This window comes from Oncorhynchus kisutch, linkage group LG1 (assembly GCF_002021735.2).
Source record: "Oncorhynchus kisutch isolate 150728-3 linkage group LG1, Okis_V2, whole genome shotgun sequence".
NCBI lineage: Eukaryota > Metazoa > Chordata > Actinopteri > Salmoniformes > Salmonidae > Oncorhynchus > Oncorhynchus kisutch.
Genome location: NC_034174.2, coordinates 70,673,785 through 70,683,395, shown reverse-complemented (window position 1 = coordinate 70,683,395; position 9,611 = coordinate 70,673,785).

Genomic DNA, 9,611 nt, shown 5'->3' with positions numbered 1-9,611 from the left:
GTGAATACAAATACACACTCACACACGCACACGCGCACACGCGCGCACGCACGCACGCACACACACACACACACTACCAGCCCATCCTTTGATCATATTCAGTAGACACTCCATCTACATGTCCAACCATCGGTCAACAGTTAATAGCAGTACTCCCAGTAGGACTCACTGAGTCACTGCCAAATTCCTTAATTACCACAGAGGAGGAAGAAAGAGTTTGAAAAAAGTCAACAAGATTTCCTATCATCTCTAATGATAGAGTCAGTCTTTTTTTAGACTGCTGAACTCCTCAATTACATAGAGAGTTAGAAACAATAGACAGTCTTCTCTCTATCAGTCATTCTCGCACTCTCTCTCTCTAATCATATCTCTGCTAAACGATGGCATGGGGCGAGGATATTAGGTTCCCTCTCTCCTCATCCATCATGGCCGCACTTAACATGATCAGCTCCCCCGTTTTTTTCAGTGCAAAACAATGGGGGACAGTCTCTTCCCCGCTCTAACAGAGTCAATGAGGAAATTAAATACTGCACAAGAGACTGGTGCGAGACTGGTGCTCAGAAGGGAGACTGATTAAGAGACAGGAGATGGGAGAAGATGAGGGAGAAGATCTGTCACCGATGATATGACGTCGGTGTGGAGTTGTGTTACACCACACATACACACAAACACACACACACACACACACACACACCACCCACTGTCTGGTATCGATGGGTAATTTATCAGAGCAGAGCTTGTTCCAACTTGATGAGAATATTACAGTGAATCATGGAGTGAAATGGCCTGATTAAGACAACAAGATTTAAAGTGAAAGTGTCCTTGGTCATTTTCAATCTTGTAACTGAAGTGCCAGTGGTGGAGGTGTGGCTGTTTATATTCAGAACCACATTCCTGTAAAGATTAGAGAGGATCTCATGTTAAATACTGTTGAAGTAATATGTCCACAGGTTCGTCTGCCTCACCTAAAGCCTATTCTGGTGGGAAGCTGCTATAAACCACCAAGTGCTAACAATCAGTATCTGGATAACGTGTGAAATGCTTGATAATGTATGTGATATCAATAGAGAGGTATATTTTCTGGGTGATTTAAATATTGACTTCGCTTTCATCAAGCTGCCCACTCAAGAGAAAGCTTCAAACTGTAACTACTGCCTGCAACCTGGTTCAGGTTATTAATCAACCTACCTGGGTAGTTATAAACAGCACAGGAATGAAAGCATCAACATGTATTGATCACATCTTTACTGATGTTGCAGAAATTTGTGAGAAGGCGGTATCCAGATCCATTGGATGTAGTGATCACAATATAGTAGCCATATCTAGGAAGACCAAAATTCCAAAAGCTTGGCCTAATATTGTTTATAAGAGGGCACACAGGAAGCTTTGTAGTGATTCCTATTTTGTTGATGTGAAGAATATTTGTTGGTCCGTGGTGTGTTATGACGAACAACCAGATGCTGCACTTGACACATTGCATATCCCAGTTACTAATAAGGATGCACCTATTAAGAAAATGACTGTAAAAACTGTTAAATCCCCACGAACTGATGAGGAATTGAAAAAATTGTATGGTTGAGAGGGATGAGACAAAACAAATGGCAAACAGGTCTGGTTGTACAACCAATTACCAAACATATTGCAATTGAGAAATCATGTGACTAAACTGAATAAAAAGAAGAAAACTACACTTTGAAACAAAGACAAATTACATAAAGAATGATAGTAAAAAGCTTTGGAGCACCTTAAATGAAATTTTGGGCAAAAAGGCAAACTCTGCTCCATCATTCATTGAATCAGATGGCTCATTCATCACAAAACCCACTGATATTGCCAAACTACTTTAATGATTTTTTCATTGGCAAGATTAGCAAACTTAAGCATGACATGCCAGCAACAAATGCTGACACTACACATCCAAGTATATCTAAACAAATTATGAAAGAAATGTGTTGTAATTTTGAATTCCGTAAAGTAAATGTGAAAGAGGTGAATAAAAGATGGTTGTCTATGAACAATGACAAGCCACCGGGATCTGACAACGTGGATGTGAAATGACTGAGAATAATAGTGGACCATATTGCCACTCCCATTTGCCCTATCTTAAATTTAAGCCTACTAGAAAGTGTGTGTCCTCAGACATGGAGAGAAGCAAAAGTAATTCAAATATCACATCAAATTTAATTGGTCACATACACATATTTATCAGATGTTATTGCGGGTGTAGACAAATGCTACCTAAGAATAGTAAAGCCCCCTTAACTGGCTCAAATAGCCGACCAATCAGCCTGCTACCAACACTTAGTAAACTTTTGGAAAAAATTGTGTTTGACTAGATGCAATGCTACTTTACAGAGAAAAAAATTGACAACAGACATTCAGCATGCTTATAGCGAAGGATATTCAACAAGCACATCACTTACACACATGACTGATGATTGGCTGAGAGAAATTGATATGTTTGTGGCTTCTGTTTTGTTAGACTTCAGTGCTTCTTTTGACATTATCGATCATATTCTGTTGCTGGAAAAACGTATGTGTTATGGATTTACGCCCCCTGCTATATTGTGGATAAAGAGCTACCAGAGGGTGTTCTTTAATGGAAGACTCTCCAACAAAATCTAGGTAGAATCAGGAATTCACCAGGGCAGCTGTCTAGGCCTCCTACAATTTTCAATCTTTACTAACACTTTGAGTAAAGCCAGTGTGTCTATGTATGCAGATGCCTCAACACTATACACGTCAGCTACCACAGTGACTGAAATTACAGCAACACATAAAAGTACTGCATTTAGTTTCAGAATGGGTGGCATGGAATAATATTTCAAAACTAAAAGCATTGTATTTGGGACAAATCGTTCATTAAACCCTAAACCTGTTAGGCGGAGCAGCACAGGGGAACACAAGAGCAGACTCATACCAAGAAACAGGGATGAATGAACCAAGGTATTTATTGTAACACAGGGAGATATGGAGTGCAGAACTGGGGAAGCTCAGATGAGTGGTAGGAAACTAGATGTGGATGCTGAGGTTGGAGTGAGCTGGGTTGGAACAGGGTAAACAGGTCCGGAGAGGAATCCAATGGAGTGGTGGTGTGGTGAATCCAGAACAGGGTAGCAGGGTGGTGAGATGTGGAACAGGAGACAGAGTGGCAAAACTGCAGTGAAAGGATAAACAGGGAAACAGACACAGCAGGGTAACAGGATCTTGATTAATCATAAATATCTAGAATCATAAACTGACTGAGCAGAGATTACAATCTTGCAGAGTGGAAGTGGCAGGACTGAGTATTTGTAGAGGTCTTGATTATGGAACGGGTTGCAGCTGATGAGGATCTGCTCTGGCTCCAGCACACCTGTCTCTAACCACACAATCACACACAAACAGAAAGGGAGGGAGAGAGAGCGTGTACTGGAGGAGTGGCTGCAGGTCAAGGAGACATCGGATGTCCACTAGGGGGTGTGGCAGGAGCAGATGTGACAAAACCTCAACTAAATCTTGTCATGAAAAAAAGAAAGTATAATTGCCTTAATTTTGCTGGACCATGATGAATACAAATTCAAATAATTGCATGTATCGATAGTGGTAACATTTGCAGAGTCATTCCCATGTGACAAAACCAGAGTAGGAATTACTACCCCTTTTTCAGTCATGCTCTTAAGTGGAGTCACAGAATGTTGTTAAGGAGGGAAAATAAGAGAAAAGGAAGGAGACAGGGTAAAAAAAAGGAGACAGGATAATTGAAAAAAAAGTCTATCCCCTATGTTCCCTCTCTCTCTCTCTCTCTCTCTCTCTCTCTCTCTCTCTCTCTCTCAGAAAGGCCGTACTTCAGTGGTCCAGGGAGCTGCAAATGAGCTAAGTAGTGACCTGATGTTGATTACTGATAAAGACCGCTCTGTATAGCAATGTCTCCTCCACTCACTTACAGTGCATTTGGAAAGTACTCAGACGCCTTCACTTTTTCCACATTTTGTTACATTACAGCCTTATTCTAAAATCAATTAAAGAAACAAATGTCTTTATCTATCTACACACAATACCCCATAATGACAAAGCAAAATCACGATTTTATAAATGTTTACAAATGTATAAAATATAAAAAACAGAAATACCTTATTTACATAAGTATTCAGACCCTTTGCTGTGAGACTCAAAATTCAGCTCAGGTGCATCCTGTTTCCATTTATCATTCTTGAGATGTTTCAACAACTTGATTGGAGTCCACCTGTTGTCAGGGCCTTGGTCAGAGAGGTGACCAAGAACCCAATGGTCACTCTGACAGAGATCCAGAGTTCCTCTGTGGAGATGGGGGAACCTTCTACAAGGACAACCATCTCTGCAGCACCAATCAGGCCTTTATGGTAGAGTGGCCAGACGGAAGCCACTCCTCAGTAAAAGGCACATGATAGCCCGCTTGGAGTTTGCCAAAAGGCACCTAAAGGACTCTCCGACCATGAGAAACAAGATTATCTGGTCTAATGAAACCAAGAGTGCCAACCGTCACGTCTGGAGGAAACCAGGCACTGCTCATCTCCTGGCCAATACTATCCCTATGATGAAGCACGGAGGTAGCAGCATCATGCTGTGGGGATGTTTTTGAACTGCAGGGACTGGCAGAGTAGTCAGGATCAAGGGAAAGATGAACGGAGCAAAGTACAGAGAGATCCTTGATGAAAACCTGCTCCAGAGCGCTCAGGACCTCAGACTGGGGTGAAGCTTTACCTTCCAACAGGACAACAACCAGAAACACACAGCCAAGACAACGCAGAAGTGGCTTTGGGACAAGTCTCTGAATGTCCTTGAGTGGCCCAGCCAGAGCCTGGACTTGAATCCGATCTAACATGTCTGGAGAGACCTGAAAATAGCTGTGCAGCGACGCTCCCCATCCTTTGTCATTATGAGGTATTGTGTGTAGATTGATGAGGGGGATAAAAAAAAAATCAATTGTATAATAAGGCTGTAATGTAACAAAATGTGGAAAAAGTGAAGGGGTTTGAATACATTCCAAGTGCACTGTATACTGTGGAGCTGTGGTGTGGTGGGGGGCTCCAAGAAACATAATAATGCCCCTAACCAACTGACAATTATGTATCAAAGATTGACCAAACCCAAAGATTGCAGCAAAAACTAGCACTCTCTTGACAAACACTTCATTGTCAAAATGTTCAATGTTTTAAGTGGGATTGTGACTTGTACCTAGTTTCCCATGTGTGTTCTCTCCTTCTCAAAACTAACAGGATTGACTGACGTCATAGGCAGCATGTGTAACTCATTGCCAGTCCTCACCAGTACAGACAATATAGAGGAGACAGCAGGGAACTGGGGAACCACAAAAAGAACACTTCTGACAAGCATGAAAATACTCACTCGCCCAGTAATCCAATTTAGTTATAATGGTGATATACTGCTTATCCCATGACATATTGCTTATCCCATGACAGACCCTAGCTCCTGTCTGATAGAATCTTAGTTATGTTGATTGGGGAATAAATACCTTTGACTCCATAAATCTTTTTCTGTGATAAATGGAGCCTCTAGCATTTTGCTACACCCGCAATAATATCTGCTAAATATGTGTATGGGACCAATCAAACTCGATTTGATTTGATTCATTTGGATGCTTTCTCAGAAAGTCTGAGTGGACAGGTAACCTGTGGTGGTAGATACTTTTCACATGGTGTATTCTCCTCCTCAATCCAGTGGTTCCTGACACATGTGATCTGTATTGTTGTGCTACCATGAAGGACTGGGACTGGGAGAGCAATGCTCTAGGGAAGTGGATCAGGATTCATAAAGCGTCTCAGACTAAGAGGGCTGATCTAGGATCAGTTTGGCCTTTTAGATCATAATATAATGAATAAGATGAAAGGGGGGGGGACCTGATCCTAGATCAGCGCTCCTACTCTGAGACGCTTTATGGATACAGCCCACAGGGGCGTACAGAAAGACTGCTGAAATGAGGAGGAAGTAAAAAGCCTTTGATTGGTTTTCTGACAGTTATAAACATTGTGCTTCCTTTTCTGCCTACATCCTCAATTATAGCGCTCCAGGGTGAAGTGTCCTCTAGGTACAGATCTAGAATCAGTTTCCCGTCCCCCAATACTCATCCCCATCCCTGCGACACATCACTATGGCCATCAGTCAGCCTTGGCACATTTGTTTCATGTGTCGTGCCCCAGCAGGGGAGAAACACCCCCACTAACACACACACACACACGCACACGCACACGCACACACACACACACAACCCCCCTTCCACTCCACCCCTTGCCTGCACCATGAACAGTGCCCCTATGTTAAAAAGTGTAATTGATTTTTCACCAAAAAGCAGCATGATGCCACAGACAGTGTACGGTAATGGGAGTCATATGACACAAACCATTTGACCTGAGACAGAGACACAGAGAGAGAGAGTTAGAGCTTGGTGGGATGAAGCACATGCCTGGGGCGCTGCCAAGGCTCATTCCATCCTTCCCTCTGTGAGGACACTGTACTGTTGGGTTACAGTAGGGACAGCAGAGAGAGAGAGAGAGAGAGAGCGAGGGCAATGGAAGGATGATGGAGACTCTATTTAGGTGGCTGTCTTTCAGACAGCTGTGTCTGATTGAGTATCCGTGTGTGTGTGTTATCATTATTGCTTCTTCAAAACCATCTGAACTGTACTTGGCTAGTGCCATGGTATGCACATGACCAGGGCCTGTTTGTCCTCAATGAGAGCTCTATCTATGCCTCCTGCGTACAGTAAAACGTTTTACATAATAAATAGTTAGTCACAGGACTGCAGAATATGCCCAGAATCCAAAAAGGACCTTTTGGAAATGGTATTGTGCTTTGTTAGAAAGTGCCTGGTGGTCTATGGTGTAAGTGTTCACGTGTGTGTGTTTGTGAACGCGAGTGTGTGAGTAACTAAACCCAGTTATGATAAACAAACATTATTTACATTAGGTTAGCATTTTTAGGGTAATGGATCAACAACATAATGTATGTATATTGGAACAACAAAACTCTGAAATTGCAGGCCCATGAGAAAGACTACTTACAAAAGACAAGTAATCCTCCTTATATCTCTTCACATATACTTGATAAAGCGCCTGCTCAATTCATAGCTATACTAACATCCATTTCCATGTCAAATTGCTCCAATTAGTGCAAATATTAGCTCTGCTCCCTCAACAACCTCACACGAGGTTGACCTGACCGGATGCCTCTCTGAGAACTGTTGAACATGAAATAGTAGAGCTGAGTCATGTGCGACTCATCCCAGTGAGGTTACTGTGTCCAATGGACACTCAACGGAGGCATCCTGCTGAGAGTCATGAGTGAGGATCTGATTGATTGACTGTCAGACTGTCAACAACAGACGGCCCTCATGAGCAGACCTGAGACGGCTGGTGAGGCGGAGGACGTCAGTAATGCAGGGCTCTCGCTTTGAGGTCGTTGGGTAACAACATGTTTTTTTAATTGAGGGACTGTGCGAGATAGGTGTTGGGAAATCAGCCGTTGCTATTAGACACTAGAACAAATAAGAATTTATAAATGAATGAACAAACAATCCAGAAGTGAAAATGTCACAGGTCACATTGCTGTTGGCTTGAGGGACTAACGTCACAGCATAACAAGGTAGAGGTTATGTAGACAGTAGAGCAGGCCGTCTCAGGGGGTTTCACTATAGCCTGTTAATGTGACACTTGATCTGACAGCAGAGCCTAATGACCTAGTGTGAAGATCTCATGGTGGTGGACCAGTCACTGTCCTAAGACTGTATATTTTGAATGACACACAGCTAAAGACAGTCACAAATATTACATTTGATCTGGCCTCGTATCTTTTACGAATAACTGAAGAGGGCGCTTACTGTATTCAGGCCTACTGTGCAAACAATACGGGATTGCATCACAGTCATAACATACAGTACCAGTCAAAAGTTTGGACACACCTACTAATTCAAGGGTTTTTCTTTATTTCAATTTTTTTCTACATTGTAGAATAATAGTGAAGACATCACAACTATGAAACAACGCATGGAATCATGTGGTAACCCCAAAAAAGTGTTAAACTAATATATATTTTAAATTCTCTGTCATCACCCTTTGCCTTGATGACAGCTTTGCACACTCTTGGCATTTTCTCAACCAGCTTCTTGAGGTAGTCACCTGGAATGCTTTCCCAACTGTCTTGAAGGAGTTCCCAACATATGCTGAGCACTTGACTGCTTTTCCTTCACTCTGCGGTCCAACTTATCCCAATTGGGTTGAGGCTGGGTGATTGTGGAGGCCAGGTCATCTGATGCAGCACTCCATGACTCTCCTTCTTGGTCAAATAGCCCTTACACAGCCTGGAGGTGTGTCTTGGGTCATTGTCCTGAGGAAAAACAAATGATAGTCCCACTAAACTCAAACCAGATGGGATGGCGTATCGCTGCAGAATGCTGTAGTAGCCATGCTGGTTAAGTGTGCCGTGAATTCTAAATAAAACCACTGAAAGTGTCACAAGAAAAGCACCCCTACACCTCCTCCATGCTTCACGGTGGGAACCACACATGCGGAGATCATCTGTTCACCTACAAAGACACTGTTGGAACCAAAAATCTTAAATTTGGACTGCAGACCAAAAGGACAGATTTCCACCAGTCTAATGTCTATTGCTCGGGTTTCTTGGCCCAAGAAAGTCTCTTCTTATTATTGGCATCCTTTAGTAGTGGTTTCTTTGCAGCAATTCAACCATGAAAGCCTGATTAAAACAGTCTCCTCTGGACAGTTGATGTTGAGATGCATCTGTTACTTGAACTCTGTGAAGCATTTATTTGGGCTGCAATCTGAGGTGCAGTTGATTGCCAATTTCTGAGGCTGGTAAATCTAATGAACTTATCCTTTGCAGCAGAGGTAACTCTGGGTCTTCCTTTCCTGTGGCGGTCCTCATGAGAGCTAGTTTCATCATAGCGCTTGATGGTTTTTGCGACTGCACTTGAAGAAACTTTCAAAGTTCTTGAAATGTTCCCGATTGACTGACCTTCATGTCTTAAAGTAATGATGGACTGTTTTTTCTCTTTGCTTATTTGAGCTGTTCTTGCCATAATATGGACTTGGTCTTTTACCAAATAGGGCTATCTTCTGTATACCAACCCTACCTTGTCAGAACACTACTAATTGGCTCAAACACATTAAGAAGGAAAGAAATTCCACAAATTAACTATTAACAAGTCACACCTGTTAATTGAAGACTTCCGCATGAAGCTGATTTTAGAATCTTAAGTGTGCAAAGCTGTGATCAAGGCAAAGGGTGGCTACTTTGAAGAATCTCAAATATAAAACATATTTTGATTTGTTGAACACTTTTTTGGTTACTACATGATTCCATTTGAGTTTTTTCAAAGTTTGGATGTCTTCACTACTATTCTACAATGTAGAAAATAGTAAAGTAAACACAAAACCTGCAATGAGTAGGTGTGTCCAAATTTTTGACTGGTACTGTACATGAATTGTGATATACTACTACACTTTTAGGAACACAAGCATTTTGCTACCCCGGCAGTAACATCTGCTAAATATGTGTATGTGACCAAAAACATTTGATTTAATTTGATACATTAATATGTATCGTAGGCTAGCCTA